The 16,590-nt window shown below is 33.1% G+C and overlaps 2 long non-coding RNA genes across 2 annotated transcripts; one reads left to right on the forward strand and one right to left on the reverse strand.

Moving 5' to 3' along the window:
* Positions 1 to 336: 336 nt before the first annotated feature.
* On the reverse strand, positions 337 to 3,169 carry LOC149795591 (uncharacterized). The gene is made up of 3 exons (XR_016422130.1): positions 2,950 to 3,169; positions 2,183 to 2,279; positions 337 to 1,323 (listed from the first exon to the last, which is right to left on the reverse strand). It is a non-coding gene; the product is annotated as an uncharacterized LOC149795591 (long non-coding RNA).
* A 201-nt stretch (positions 3,170 to 3,370) lies between these two features.
* LOC149795592 (uncharacterized) lies at positions 3,371 to 6,609 on the forward strand. The gene is made up of 3 exons (XR_016422129.1): positions 3,371 to 3,714; positions 4,397 to 4,491; positions 6,404 to 6,609. It is a non-coding gene; the product is annotated as an uncharacterized LOC149795592 (long non-coding RNA).
* Positions 6,610 to 16,590: the final 9,981 nt, after the last annotated feature.

Genomic DNA, 16,590 nt, shown 5'->3' on the forward strand with positions numbered 1-16,590 from the left:
TTAGAATTTTTTGGATAAATTTCAGCATGGAAAACCCTGGAAAAGGATGGACAGTTTGGACTTAGAATTTTTTGGTTAAATTTCAGCATGGAAAACCCTGGAAAAGAACTTAGTCAATTTTCAAGATTGGTACCAAGAATTATTTTTAATTACCTAAAGAAAGAGCAATCATGACTAAACTGCGCTGTAACACAGATTTTTGAACTTGAAACTAAACTATTATTTCAAACCTATGATAAATATATACTGAGAAATAGAGGACACAAGTCAAATAAACAAACTAAACCATACACACACACACACTTGACCCCTGCTTTAAAAAAAAAAACACAAGTGTTGAAGTAGTACATCATTTATTGTATGTACCACATATGTAATTAAATGTTCATTATCAAAAGAACATCACTATACAAAAATGTTGGTGTAACACAAACTATACATGTATGAAAAGATATCCTGAAAAATTAGTTAAATCCTGACAGAAAATATCTGGTGCATATAAAATCATAAATATGTCCAAATCTGTTCACCACATGAGCTTGACACTACAATGTATAAGTATGAAATTCTGCTGTGCAATAGTGAGAGCCATTTTAGTCCTTTTCATGATGATTGGGGAGAACAGTACCATAAATGGCATTTCCAATTTCAACAACAATAATAGGTTCTCGAAGACACTCAATCCTATTTTTGATGACGAAAGGAAGTCTTCTTTCTTGTCAGAGCCAACTTCATTCCAAAGAGATGTTTGCTCATAATTATTAGTTTTGTACACCTGTACAGCCCCAAGTTTCACACATTTCTTCTTTATCGGAGTACAATTTTTTGCAGATCTCACAATAAAAATTGTATTTGAGATACTCCTTACTAAATTCACATTTTTCCTTCAAATCTTTGACAATTGTCAATCCTGTGTTTGCTGAAGGAAGATGCAACTGAATTAAGTCCAAAAAGTCACATATTTAGCATCTGACAAATTATGTCTTGTTGGCAAAGCCTCAAGGACAATAACATGTTCAGACTTTGTGATTTCACTACAATATATATCTTGTTATGGGGCTATGACATGAAGTGGGGGATCTGTGACATGGGATGGGTAAGACTGAGTTGCTTCATTCACCTCACGATATTGTTCATCGTCTGAACTTGATTAAAACTCTATACTTTCTTCTGAGTCAGATGAAAAACTCATGTCACTGTCACCATATCTAGTTGGTTCATCTGTTGATATTCTCATTATATTTGAAGAGTTAGTATTACGTACAGTCACCAATTTCATAATATCCAAGACCAACAGAACTGGATTCACCTAGATCAACAACACTGTAATGAGAAATACAAATTTTAGTGAACATGTATAATTCATATTAAAATCATAACATTCAAACATTATTGTTTTGTTGTGGGAATTGAATATGTACAGTTAATATTACACTGTTACAGTAGTTTAGTTCAACAAATCCAATGTTAATGCATGCATCATTTAAACATGGGTAATGCAAACATGATACACAATGAATGCATGTAAATGACAAGTAATTGATACACAATAATATACTCAATCATACAAAGTACATGTGATACAACATGCACTTCATAAATTTATGTGATGTTTGCAGAAAAACAACTTGAGTTTCATAACGTTTTAGGGCATTATAAGAAAAATGAAAGTAAAAATTATATTTAACATTTTGAATAATTAAAAACTGAAGTATGACAATGCATAACAATAAATTATTATATCTTGTTCTGCAAGAATCAATACTGATCAAATATTTCCTGGAATTTCTGTAATTGGCTGATTTGGTTAAATATGGTGTACATTGTGCATATATTGTGTATGGTGTGTTGGATAACCTATACAGAGTGAATGTTCTGTTCAAACACGTACATTGAATATTCTGTCTGTAAATACTGAATGATTTCACCATATACTCAGATTTTGTTGAACTCTGAAAATTCCACTTAGTGTTGTATAGTGAAATTTGTTTATTCCTTAAATTATTGATATGGTAATGAAACTGTGTTTAAGATATGAGCCACGTTAAGCTGTGAATGTACTAGGTAAGAACAAATGTATAAAGAATAATGCTTATCTTCACACAAATAAACAATGTTGTGGGAGACAGCTGCAGACATTATTTAAATTGTAAAAAAAACTCTCTATTACTCCTGGAATTACCATTGTTTTCTCTTCCTCCAGTACCTGGTACTTTTAGGAATGGACTTTGTGGAATTAACTTCAAACTGCTTATATATTTTGTCCTGAACGCCAGTACCTGTAATACACAAACAGCATTAAAACATTTACAGACTGTACAGTCAGACTGATTAAAACATTAACATATCATTCAAAAATCATCTTCATGGTAAAACTTGTGTACATTTTAATCTTGCTAAGATTCATGTGAAATTTTTTCAAAATTTCTTTTTCCAGGACTTAAGTTACTTAAGTTATGATTTTACTTATATATGTAACAGTCTGAAAATTTAGCAGTAACCTAAAGACCTTTTTGGACTAGATCTACAAATACTCAAGAAATTCACAACTTTATCATAATACCAGAGCAGTCCCTGTTTGGGCTTACATGTATCACTGGAGTTAACATTTCCAAGACTGACAATTACAAGGTCATGGCTGTTAAAATAAAATTGCACAAATTAGGTTGCTTTGAAAGTTATATATATATATATATATATATATATATATATATATATATATATATATATATATATATATATTGAAAAACAAAAATACCTACTCTAATTTTAAAACTGGTGCAAAAGGAAACTTGTTTTTGACCTTGTATATCTTTTCACATTTACTGAAATACTTGCTTACAATTTAATTACCAACCATACATATATAGTGTTGGGCGGTTAATCATATAGTCAGTTTATACTTGGGCAAACGAGATAAAGTCGAGACTCCGTTTATTTCATACTCACCTATAATATTTGGGTGTCCAATTTGTGTTGTCTTTCCATTTGTGTTCCACACCTCGACACGATATTGCCTCTTGGTCGTAAACTTTGTCTTCTAAAACCACTTTACTGTAAACCAATCATTCCCCAACATATCCAGATCACGGCGTTGGTATCCGATGTATACATATTAACTCTTTAGATAAATCATAAATCAAAAGAGAACAAAATGTCCGATTTTTCTGTCAAGTATTCGCCTTCATGTATCGGAGTCACGTTTTTGTCACGCAGAAATAGCCGAGGTTGTTCCGTATGATGATGGTTGAGGAAGCTGACTATGATGGGATATAAAATTATGAACTTATTTTTTTTTTAACCAGTTACTACATTGAAAAAGCCGGCATATTTCGATTTCATGCGTTAGAACCAAATTTTCTGTAAAAAGAAAAAAAAAAAGAAAAAATAAAACCCTTTCTGTAAATTTTGGTTCCAAATTGGGCACCGTAAAACACTTTGGATAACCAGTCTAGAATTTAGGCGCAATTTTCGATTGGAGTGTCATTGAAATTATACAATATAAAATATCCCAGGATTTTAAGATGACCACTGAACCAGAAATATCCCTGGTTATATGGGTGAATGATCGTCCCAGTCAGGGAGGCATAATCTGTATGGCTGATGTACACTCGCCACGAAAAGAAATGAAGGAATATCGCACGGGAGAGAAAGTGACGGCAGTTTGTCGTGGATTCAAGGGATACCATGAGTGTATTATTGCGAAAATTGCAGGTAAGTCATTACTCAGTCCAAATGTAGCAAAATTATTTGCACGGCCGCCACGTACCTTAGCTGCGAAAGACTTCGCGTGACGTAAATTTACGGAAGGCTATTACGAAATATATCCTATGGAACAATTTCTTTTTTTTTATGCTGTTTGAAGACTGACAAATTAAACGTCAAACTTGTAAGGATGTTGAAAGGTATGTGTTATGTTTTAAGCTTTGTTTACATAATTGGCAACATTTTTTACTTATCCTAATGCACAATGACCAGCCATCTCATGGCTGTCTTTCAAAAAGTTGGTACGTGCCGGCCTTGCGAATATATTTCCAAATTGTAAATTTCATTTTAAATTTTATTCACCCTTGATATTATTAATGATCTGACTGGTATTTGTATTTTTTACATTTTCGTTATTATTTTCCAGACAATGTGCTATTTGTAGCAATAAATTATAATTGTTTTAATTAATTTTAGACTGACTAGGAAATATACCGGTAGATCCCTTTTCCAATTAATTTTCAATTCAGATTATGGCTTGTGTCTATCCAATTTATATTCAGCCATTTCAGTAATATTTAATAGTAACTTATTGTGTAATTAATGAGAATGTACAGTTGTAAACTGTTGGAAATGATTATCAATTTTCCTCACCAAAAATACTTGTTTATTTTGTGTCCTTTAATTTCAGAAAAAAAGTTGCAAGGCACAGTTATGTAAACAACTTGATGGCGACAGCTTCATTGAAATTCTTCGATCTTTTAATTTGAATTAAGCAAGCAAGAGGTAATACCACATTTGTTTCAAATTCAAATGTCTAGAACATTAGCTGTAACCTTGAGTTGTGTATGTAGATAAGTAAATATATCAGAAACTTAGTGCATATGAATCATCATGGTGAAAATTTGGATTAAATTTTTTTTCACACCCAGCATGAGGCAGAAATATGTGAAATTTTGGATTTTAACAAAGCTGCTAAATAAATATTCAGAATGCTGTACAGCTCTGGTGAATATATTGGCAAGACGCTAACTGGGGCAAGAGCCAATAATAAGTACACACAAGGCCACCTCTCCAAGACCAGCCCAGAATTCAAATAATTTATGGTATATTTTAAATTATTAACCATGCTTTTTAAACTTTGTTAACCTATGACAAAATATATGCCAAATTGTAACAAAATTTTTTTATGAACTAAGGCTGGAACATTATTATGAAATTTAAACATATACACAACTACTACTTGAAACATTATAGTGTAGACAGGCAATATTCAAATGGACAATATAAATCTACTTTCAGTTTAAATGGTATAATCACAACTGCATGTATATGGTGGCCAGTTTGTGTGTGCGTGATTCAGATGTTTAGTAACGTAGCTTTAACAAATATTTAGTCACATCACTATGATGTCTGCAGTGTGGCAATTTATAGTGATGTCTAGCACTGGGATATCATGCCACAGACATGTAGCATAATGTCTCCCACCCATTCACATTATCTTGACACCAGGTTGACCAGTACTAACACTAACCTCTTAACCGTTTACCTTATAGAGCATAATTACAAAGTGCAGCATGCTTTAAGTAGAGCACCTGTTACCTATTTGACTCCATACGCATAGGCCTGCCTGTTAACTGTTAAGCAATGTAGTGTATTTTACGTTAAACAGCAATTGTAACCATTTTACATTTTTGGTACACATCTATTATGTGTGGAAAAATTTAAGATTAAAAGTCTGATTGTTATAGCTGCGTAATTATTTTTCACTGAAGAATTTTTTACGTGTTTTAAAACCTTGAGAGGACTCATTCACTGTCATGTCAGTGAGGCCGCATGACCAATTGTAGCTGCCATTTCTCATAATTGAAATTTACAATTTGTCGTCTTCATCTACATCACTAAGTCATCTGAGTTTGATAATTTATGAAAACTAATTGCTGCCTGCATCAATATCAGAGCCTTTACCTAAGTTATTGAATCTTTCTTAGTTGTGATTCTAATCGTGAAAACTTCGTAAGTACTGAATGAAATCCGTGACCTCCATTTTGGAGAGTGGAGATTATGACCCAGTTACTTTAAATAGCAGATATCGACCAGGGCATAAACAGTGACCACGTGATCTGATGTAATTGTCATTCACAGAATTGAATGTAGTATCTAAATGGGGGTTTTCCCCGAAGGTGGCGCTATGAAAACCGGCTTAAAATGGCTGATGTTTATAGCAGGTGTCAAAAGGCGCTTCCATGTGAATGGAGTAGAGGCGTCAAAAGATGCTTGCATGAGGTAAAGGGTTAATGCTGAGCACCAGGCGAGGCAGCGAATAGTACCATTTTTTTAATAAGTCTTTGGTATGATTCGGTTAAGGGTTTAAAACTGTGACCTCTCACACCCGTAGCAGGCGCTCTAACTACTTAGGCTTAGGCCACGGGAGCAGTTAGGTAGCCAGTTTAATTTGTGATGGAAACCACAGGTTTTTAAGCCTATTAAGTTAGTCATCAAGCCAAGTGCCTCATTACAATTACCAACCTCAGGGATTGTAAAAGTACTGTAATTGCATGATATGTTTCAGGCATAACTCTCATCCTCTCTCTCTCTCTCTCTCTCTCTCTATATATATATATATATATATGGGATTGAAATAAATTTGAAATCTTGCTTGATTCTATTCTTTAATATACAATGATTTGTATTTCAGAAATCATCAAGGAGAAGTATAACATTGGGGAGGTGATGGCGAGGCAGAAGCTTTGCGATTTGGTTAAACCATCAAGAGTACCATCACTTCCACAGACTCCAGTGGTGACAACAGAAAAATAAGAAATGTGGTGAATGAACTATGAAACAACACGTGTAAAAAAAATATTTTACATTTTTTAAATTAAAATTGAGATAGAAATTAAATTGAATTTTTGTTATTTTGTTGTTAAGATTGCTTTAGAATAAATTCAAACTATAACTAGAGTAAGAGAACATATTTTTAGAAACTCGGATGATGTTAAGGAGCCAGTAATCTGGATTTTATGACACACCAATAGAAGTGTAGCGACATTTATGACAACTTAAGCCATGTTGTCTTCTGAATACTAGTGCACACCCTATTAAGCTACCAGTGACAAGTATAGTTTTTAATTTTTGTTTCCTTGTTTAAAAGTTACTAAACATCACAGTCAATACAAGGAGTTGGTTGGGGTAATTTGGATCATGTTCTTTTTGAAATTATCATCAAATAAAAGTTGCATCACTGTTCAAAATCTCGTTTTCATAAAATATTTCAACAATTTTCAGCTAAATTTTAGTGTTGTCCAGGGTTTTCCAGCCTACCCTGGATAAAGACTGGAATATTAGTCCAAATGCTCCATCATTTTCCATGCTAGAATTGTCCAGGGTTTTCCATCGTTTTCCATGCTAGAATTGTCCAGGGTTTTCCAGCCTACCCTGGACATAGCCTGGAATATAGTCCAAATACTCCAGCGTTTTCCATGCTAGAATTTTCCAGCGTTTTCCATGCTAGAATTGTCCAGGGTTTTCCAGCCTACCCTGGACAGAGGCTGGAATATTAGTCCAAATACTCCAGCGTTTTCCATGCTAGAATTTTCCAGCGTTTTCCATGCTAGAATTGTCCAGGGTTTTCCAGCCTACCCTGGACATAGGCTGGAATATTAGTCCAAATACTCCAGCGTTTTCCAGCGTTTTCCATGCTAGAATTGTCCAGGGTTTTCCAGCCTACCCTGGACATAGGCTGGAATATTAGTCCAAATACTCCAGCGTTTTCCAGCGTTTTCCATGCTAGAATTGTCCAGGGTTTTCCAGCCTACCCTGGACATAGGCTGGAATATTAGTCCAAATACTCCAGCGTTTTCCATGCTAGAATTGTCCAGGGTTTTCCAGCCTACCCTGGACATAGGCTGGAATATTAGTCCAAATACTCCAGCGTTTTCCATGCTAGAATTTTCCAGCGTTTTCCATCGTTTTTCATGGAATATGATGGACATTCTACAGCCGGGTAATTTCCAGTTGGATGATATAGTCAGGTGGATTGTGTTGTGACACAAGTCACATAACAGGTATTGTGACTTAGAGTTATAATAGAATAATGGGGATGTATATAAGGAGGAAGAAGAGAACAATTAATTCATTCCTAATTTCTATTTCCTTGTATTGTTCTTGTTTAATTTTAGTCTGTACTTTTATTTAATGTTGTGTTTAGATTTAATTTGAGAGGTATCATCTATTTAAATTATTTGTTGGAATTACAAATTGATCATATGACTGTACTAAGTATTATTTTGGGATTATTTTGAATTCATTCAAAGGAGTTCTGGACAATACCATTGTGATTCATCAAAACTGTTGGCACTTAAGGAAATTCAAGCCTATTGTATATCACAATAACATTGTGATTCATCAAGATTGTTGGCACTTCAACACGTTCAAGGCTATATATCAGCATATTCAAGACCCAGAATTCTTTCAGAACACACAATTCTTTTAGACTTATGATAGAATATGTTAGGATTACTTTGGATTTAATTCACAATACTGTTTCTCTTAAATTTTCATTTGATAACTTGGAGAACTAAATTACTTAAGATTTGCAAAAGTTGTTGATTTTGCTTGTTTCTGTTAATTTAAAACCATAGAGTTTTAACAGGATCTTCTTTGTTCATATAATGCAGTTACACATTTGAATTTCACTGCTGTCCATCAAGCAACATGTGTTTCAAATTGTTTATTATTTTCTCAAATATTTATTGAACTCAAGCTTGCTTACCATGACAGAGGCTTGTATTAGTGATTATTGTGCCATCAGTGTGCTTGTCTGTCCACACTTTAGTTCAAGGTCAGTGTTAAAAGTTATTCAGATAAAGTTAAAAGATTTTACTTTATACCAAAATAGAAGGTGAGATTAATTTTATTTTTAATAATTTACTGTGAAAAGTTTTTTTTGTTAACTTGTATTCACAGTTTGAGATTTGTATGACTTGTAATGCTTTTAGAAAATAAATGAAAGTTGGTGCTCTTCTCCAGATGATACTTTTCTGCATCCACAAATTTAATATGGCTGATTTGGCTCACACTGCATCTGATTTTATTTACTTATCAGTATTAAATGACTAAAAAGGTTTCAGAAAAAAAAGATTATTATATGCTCATTTTTTCCCTGTTAACTTTACATTGTCAGAATCGTTCAATATTCCTCGATACTGAATGCGCACGACAATACACATACATTATTCACGTGAATAAAGGAACTACTTTCTGTTGTAAACAAACAATGACGCAGACACCAGCACCTTTGATTTGTATACAAATCATATACACTCGCATAAGAGGCTCTTTACGTTGTGGTTGTTTAAATTTGTTTCTGAATGAACTAAAACATGTTTCGTGGACTGCAAAAAAACTCAGCTGTTTTGGCACATTCCGCATTGATACAATGTTATGGATTTAGGCTAGCTACATTATATAAAAGATGGAAGATTAGGTCCTTACAAATAACATACAAGTGACAAGGCATATACTGTCTTCTTTATCTGGTGATAAGAATGGCAAAATAAAATATACTTACAGTTTTACATCCTGAATTTCCTCAAAATGTTTTTTCTTAATTCTGCAAATCCGAATTGCATGAGCCATGTCATAGGTTTTCAATCTGGGTTACACATTTCGAAATTTTGCTGTAATTTCGATCAGTGCAATTGCATCCTCCTTACTGCACTCAAAATGAAATACGCATTAAATTCCATAGCGTCTTTTTGATAATTGCAATTGAAAGACTTCATATTTTTCCCACGTTATGATTTCAAACATTCAGTGATAGAAACACAAACACATTTGCAAATGTAAACACGCTTCTCCCACGCCACTTCAATCCAATGTATTTCATGTGTAATTTGCACAGATGAATCCAGTCCAAAATCACAAACTTTCGTCGAATCAAATCAAAATACCAAAATATATTCATTCCAGATCAAATGGAAAAGTTGTTGCAATGTGCATTCATTCACAATATGACTGCAAATTTCAATTTTAACTAGACACGCCATTTTCTTTAGAAAATTATGTCAAGCTTGTGACTAAGTTCAAATTTATCTGGGCGGAGTTATGTGCGCATTAATAATGATGTAATTGTATAATGACAAATCTGCACTTGTGTATTTAGTTTGGAATATGGCATTCATTCATTTATGTTGTTTTTGTAGTGTATTTTGTTTATATAATTAAACCTTAGGTAGAATAAAAAAATGAGTATATAATAAAAAGGTTACTGCATTTGTATGGGAAAGTATGAACTCGTTTTGTCGGATGGATATACTGCACTCACAGGTTCGTGCAGTATTCAATCAGAAAACTCGTTCATATTTTCCCATACAAATGCAGTAACCTATAATTATACGTCAGAGATTAATTTGGTCAAAATGCATATTTATTCATTAATAAAATTTCTCTTGATAAATTATTTCCCTTGCTCTCTTGGTGTCAGATTATGTTCATGTAATTTGTCAGTGTGTTTGACCTACATGATCTGTCCATTTTGACAATTTATTGGAGTAGTGTAGGTCCTGGTCCAGGATATAATTAGGTACAGCAGCGTGCAACCATTGTTCCTGGTCCAGCATATAATTAGGTACAGCAGTGTGCAACCATGTTCCTGGTCCGTTCATATAAATAGGTACAGCAGTGTCCAGACACCCTTCCTGATTCAATATATATATAGGTACAGCAGTATGCAACCACTGTTCCTGGTCAAGCAAAGAAATAGGTGCAGCAATGTGCAGACACTGTTCCTGTTCCAGCATATAAATAGGTACATTAGTGTTCATTCACTGTTTGTTGTTCATGTGAACAGGAAAATTCTGCTATATTATGATGAATTCAATGTATTATTTAAATTATGTGTGGGTATATGAGAAAGCTTGCCATTAGCTTCTCGTGGGTCGGTGGTTCATTCCGTGGTTTTCCCAGGTTCTTCCTCCACCATTAATACTGGCTGCCATGTATAGCCTATTGTGTGCTGAAAAATGGCGTTAAACCCTAGAACAACAACAACAGCTTGAATTAAGTTGACAAAGTCTTTTATGAATATTCCTTAGGTCATTCAGATTGACCTCTATATTTGCATTTCTCTGCTGGTGCATCAGATGGTTCACATACATTTGCTTTGTTGACTAAAGGTCAAATACTGTAGATTAGTAGCATTAGCTGAGGAAACTTGAGTCAAAATAATTTGAAGGAATATCGTGGCTAATATATAATATATACTCATATGCCATTGTTCACTTTTATTACTACATTTGTACAGATTGATTGCATTTAGCTAACTCATTTTGGAGAAATCCTTTAATTTGGGAATTTTTGCAACACAGGAGGTTTTCCATTTTATCATAGAAGGTGTTGCATTTATGATTGGTAGCTGTAAGTTCCTGTTATTGCTAGGGCACTGTGGTAGATTAGTCGTTGGAGCATCAGACTTTTAATCCAAAGGTTCTGGGTTCAATACCCAACCAAACCAACCCATGTTGCCTGCCCTACTATGTCTTTGGGGAGGGCATTTAGCTCCCATAATATAGCCTTTTGATGTAGAGGTCGAGGGAGGCCATATTTGGTCACATAATTTCGATGACGTGACGGTAAATGAATTCGTACATGCATCAGGGCCAATACTGCCGCAGGTAATTGATGTTAATATAGCTTCAGCTTTTGATTTTTTCAGCCAATTGTTCACACCTGAAATGATTGCAGAAATTTCCAATCACACCAATAACTTCAAAAAGTTCAAAACACAGCTGCTTGGATCGTACTTTGAGTATCACGATCAGGGCACACCTCCCCGCTGCTCTGTCCCTACACTGGCTATCCATTTGATCCAGAATCAAGCACAAAATTTGTTCCCTGTGCTCGTTTCACTGTCGGACTCTAGTCCAACATACCTATCCGACCTTACCCATGTATACACACCAGCAGGATGCTTATGCTCCTCTTCTGACAATCGTATACTCATTATTCCAAGTATGAAAACAAAGTCATATGGACAGCATTCTTTTGCATAGCAGGGCCCAGCAACATGGAATGAATTGCCCATTAAACTTAGACACAAAGACACAGTGATCACATTCAAGAGGGCTCTAAAAACTCACTTATTTCGACTGCAAGAACACACTTAAAGACCTAATAATGTTTCCTACCTTAAATATTCTCAGCATGTTTTTTTTAATGTTTTCTAATTTCATGGTGTTTGCTTTTGTAATCATATCATTATGTTTTTTTTATCTTATAGTTGTTGTCTAATGTTGTAAAGTGCTTAGAGCTTCTAAAGTTTAGGCGCAATACAAAGTCCTCATTATTATTATTATTATTAATATAAGTATGAGCAGGCCTGTGTTGTTGAAACTCTTGTCACAAATCCTGTCAAAAGACTTATCAAAATCAATATATGTCATTGACATGGTTAACTTTTATTATAATACATCCTTCACAGAATGTGACAGACATGTCTTTTAATTATCATAGACATTACTTTTGGATAACAGTTATTCCTTATTTAAATCAAATGTTATTTTACAAAACAACATATTCAATAATTTGCAATTGAAACTGCAGCAAACGCATGTATGCTTGCAGTACTGTATTAGCATGAACCTAATCACATGCTCTCTCTCTCTCTCACACAAACACACATATGAATACACACACAGTACAATCAGGTTCAATTCAACAGACATGACAATGCTAACAAGACATTAACAAATCAGATTTACTTTATTGGTTTTAATGGCACTTTTAACACATATTAAAAGTGTTACATTTGAAGGAAGTGAAACACTGGAAAAAAGTGTATCATCACAGTATAAACTTCCTAATGTAGCATTATGGCATGTATCTATTAGACAGATTAGTTTATTTAGGGAAATACAGAAGACTAATTATTAGGCCAAGGTGTGAAATAATATTAGTTTCTGGTACATTTTAATATGTAATCTCAATGTCACATCATCAATGTCATTATCACCATGGTGTTAACACAGTGGCTTAAGTACTAAATTTATATATGAAGTGTTGAGTAAAGCCATTCCTGTCTACATCAGCAATATGTTTCATTAAAGAGGTGTCAATGGTACTTGAAGGTTAAGGTCTGTTTGAAATAAAACTTAATTAAACCAAGATCAAAAGAAGGAATTATTTAAAACTAACATTCATTACACTGGGTGGAATGAATATAGCCAGATATATCCATTTGACCAAAAGTATATTTATTTCTAAATATAACTGTAAAAATGTTGAAGCTATCTTTATATAAAATTTTGTACACATATTGGACTCGTGTTCAATCTGTGCCTTTTGCTTGTGACAGGTTTTGAGTTTAAATAGTTTTAATGTTTTTTAACCATCCATCATTCAGCATTAGTTTTCTAAATCATAACTCCTAAACTAAAACCATTCGAGATATGCATATGAAATTTAGTACCCTCATTCGACTAGTGGTCCAGATATCTATTTTGCTACTTACAGTTCTTTAGTTTTAATATTTTCTATGTGTATGTCTATTGTTTTATGGATCCATCTATCCCTTGGTCACAGCTTCATTTCCTGGACAGAACTCCACAACCATTTAAGATATTTCTATATTCATATAGGACTGGTAATGTGCAAGTACCTTTTGTTATCCACATTTCTTCAGTTTCAATAATTTTGATGTTTTCTTCCATTTAGTTATTTTGATGTGTTCTTTCATTCAATATTTTTAGTTTTTTCTTCCATTTTTATGTTCATCTGTCCATTGTGTTGATATTAAACTAGACATTGCATATATGAATGTAGACATCACATATTTGTTTCTGAAAATGGCCTGTTCTAGATACTCGGGGAAGTGGGCAGTCTGAACGTTTATGTCAGCAGCTTTCATCTGGTTTGAAACGTGAACATAACAATGTTAGGGGCCACCTCATAACAGTCAGGTTAGAAATTATAAATTGGTGAATGAAATCACCATGTTTTGTGGTGTTTTTTGTATCCTTGATGATTTTTGTTTTAAACTTTGTACATGGGTACTGAATTGGGGGGAAGGTAAATGATCTAATTATGTAGCTGTGCCTTTTTTCTATTCACAGTCTTTCAGTTTCAGTATTTTTAGTATTTTGTCTTTTATCTGTCCTTCCATGATTCTGCCTTTTGTTACTTAGAATTTTCAACATTCAGTGTATTTTGTTAAGTATAACATATTGCACATGTGCACTGACTGGTTTGGGTCTGGATGATCTACTTGATGAGTGTTATGACTCAAGGTTTTAAACTATGCAACAGAAAGAAGTGAAACCAATAATTTAGGTAAATAAATCCACAAATTATATATTTTTCTAAGTTACAAAGTGAAATTTAAGAGACTTTTACAGTATTGTGAATTGACTCCCAAATAATGCTAAATGTTCTATCACAAGTCCAAAATTATAGAATGTTCTGAATGAATTCAAGTAGTCTTGAATATCCTGATGTACCAATAGTCTTGACTGTTCTGATGCATGACAGTGATTCAATCCAGAATGTCTTTGAGTGAATCTACAAAGATCCCAAAATAATGTTATTCCACTTACTGAGCGCTTCATAATTCCAATGAATAATTGAAATAAAATAATCCATCTAGAATTGTATGTAAACACAACAGGAATTAATGATATACCTGCCAAGTCTCGTATATATGCAACTTTCACTTGACCAACAACATCACAGATTTCCAATGAAGCAAGACTGACCTTAAAACTAAAACTTTACTAAACATCTTGTTTACTACTTTCATTCATGACAAAAGTCAGATAGGCACGAACTTGACAACCCTCAATCATGAACAAAAATTAAACACAATATAGATACACATATTAATTACATTTTTGTTTTTTTTTCTCAAATCCATCCTTGAATAAACAGAGATAAAAAAGATCATTATATAATGTTATGTAAAATGTTTATTGCTACATTATGTCAAACATGATTATAAATAGTCACCAAAACATAGTATGATTTATAAAAAAGATTTAAAATTATACAGTATATATAGAAAGTCCATATGCTTCACTGTGGAAAAAAAAAAGAAATATGTATCTTACCAGATGGCATGCTGTTGAATAAAGAAATATAAGTTGAAAAGTTGGAAAAATAAACCACAGATTTATATGACTTGATGATGAAATTGATATATTTTTTCAAAGCTTTTTTTGAGTATTGATAAATTATAAATATACATCCCTTTTTCATGCACTTGACAAATTTGTAAGCCCAGCAATGGTACAATGTATTGTCATGCCTAGTTTGTCAGTCAGTTGGACATTGCAGTGTACAACCATGCCTGGCTTGTCAGAGTCATTTGGTTGTTAGGGAAAAGTAGTCATTTGGTTCTTTGGGAAAAGTGTATGCATGCCTACCTTGTCAGAGTCATTTGGCTGTTAGGGAAAAGTGTATCCATACCTACCTTGGCAGAGTCATTCTTTTGTAAGGAAGGTGTATCCATGACTACCTTGTTAGAGTCAAATGGTTGTTAGAGAAATGTGTGCTAAAATGAAATCAGTTCCACCGATCTATTTTGGAGTTTTGTGGTTGCATATTTTATTAGATCATTTGACTTTATAACAAAAAAGGTAAGGTAGGTGGGATACCATGTTAATGTTGCTTTTATACAATAGTTATAGGATAGATAAAATGACTAAAGTTTAGTTTACCCCTCACTCTTCAAGACAGGTAGAGATAAGCTTTCAAAGATGTCAGGGGATTTTAAACTTTTTATCATTGACCATGTGCATTGTTAGAGTAGCAATAGGAAAGGTACAAAATATGGATTAGAACTGATTACGGAACATAAAACTTGTATTTATGTATTGTATATACACTCTATATATTATATATATATATATATATATATGTATACACTTCTGAGAACAGCATCTACTTTAAACCTCCTATTACTTTTGGATTTATGTTTAAGTGCCATATTTACATGAGGTTATGTAGGTAGCCTGGACACAACAGTTTTACCATTAAATTTTTTTAACTAAAGATACTTATATTAAGTTAAATCCTGTATATTCAGTAATGCAGGCCTTTTTATTTTAAATTGAAGTGTTTTTAAAATAACCACATGAAGATTTATTAAGTATTCTTGTATTATTTATCTAGCATGATGGCTGCATAAAATGGGATCTGACATTTTCTTTCTTTCTTTAAGAGCTGGTTTTCTTCTTCTATTCATTTATATTGTAGGCAGGCTTAAATAAGTAAACCATCTGACTTCAAAGGTACTGGTTGTCTGTAGAACAACATTTATCATTGTCTTAAAAGTACAAGTCATTACAGATTTTGACAATCATTGAATACTTAGGTACATGAAGCAAAGATAAACACACCAAATACTGTTTGTTTCATGTATATGAGTTCAATACAATTTCTTATTCTAACAGTTATTTGGATTCCAGTACACATTCTTCTGTTCTGCGTTAAATGAGTCATGTGTCAGTGGTTCTATGTTAATAGTATAAACATTGAAATATACAATTATCTCCAAATGTAGGCATACACTGATGAGATGTGCCATAGTTCCACTGAATGTTTTATAAAACACATTTAATAGTATAAAAAATAGAAATATTTTTGATGACATCACATAAGTTAGAAGCATACCTGTATCTGAATGTATTTTAGATAAATAAAATATTAGACTTGTGAGCAGTTTTATGTAAATCAACAGAACTTATACTTTAATTTTGAGGTTTGTGCTAGCTATAGCCAAGAAAAATATTACTCCCGCTAGTTTTAAAGATTTCATATCAAGTGAACATTTACATTTGATCTTTTATTTCTACAATCAAAATTTATTGAATGTAGGTTTTAAGAAATGTG

Source organism: Sinohyriopsis cumingii, chromosome 7, assembly GCF_028554795.1.
Source record: "Sinohyriopsis cumingii isolate HCF-2022 chromosome 7, ASM2855479v2, whole genome shotgun sequence".
Classification (NCBI taxonomy): Eukaryota; Metazoa; Mollusca; class Bivalvia; order Unionida; family Unionidae; genus Sinohyriopsis; species Sinohyriopsis cumingii.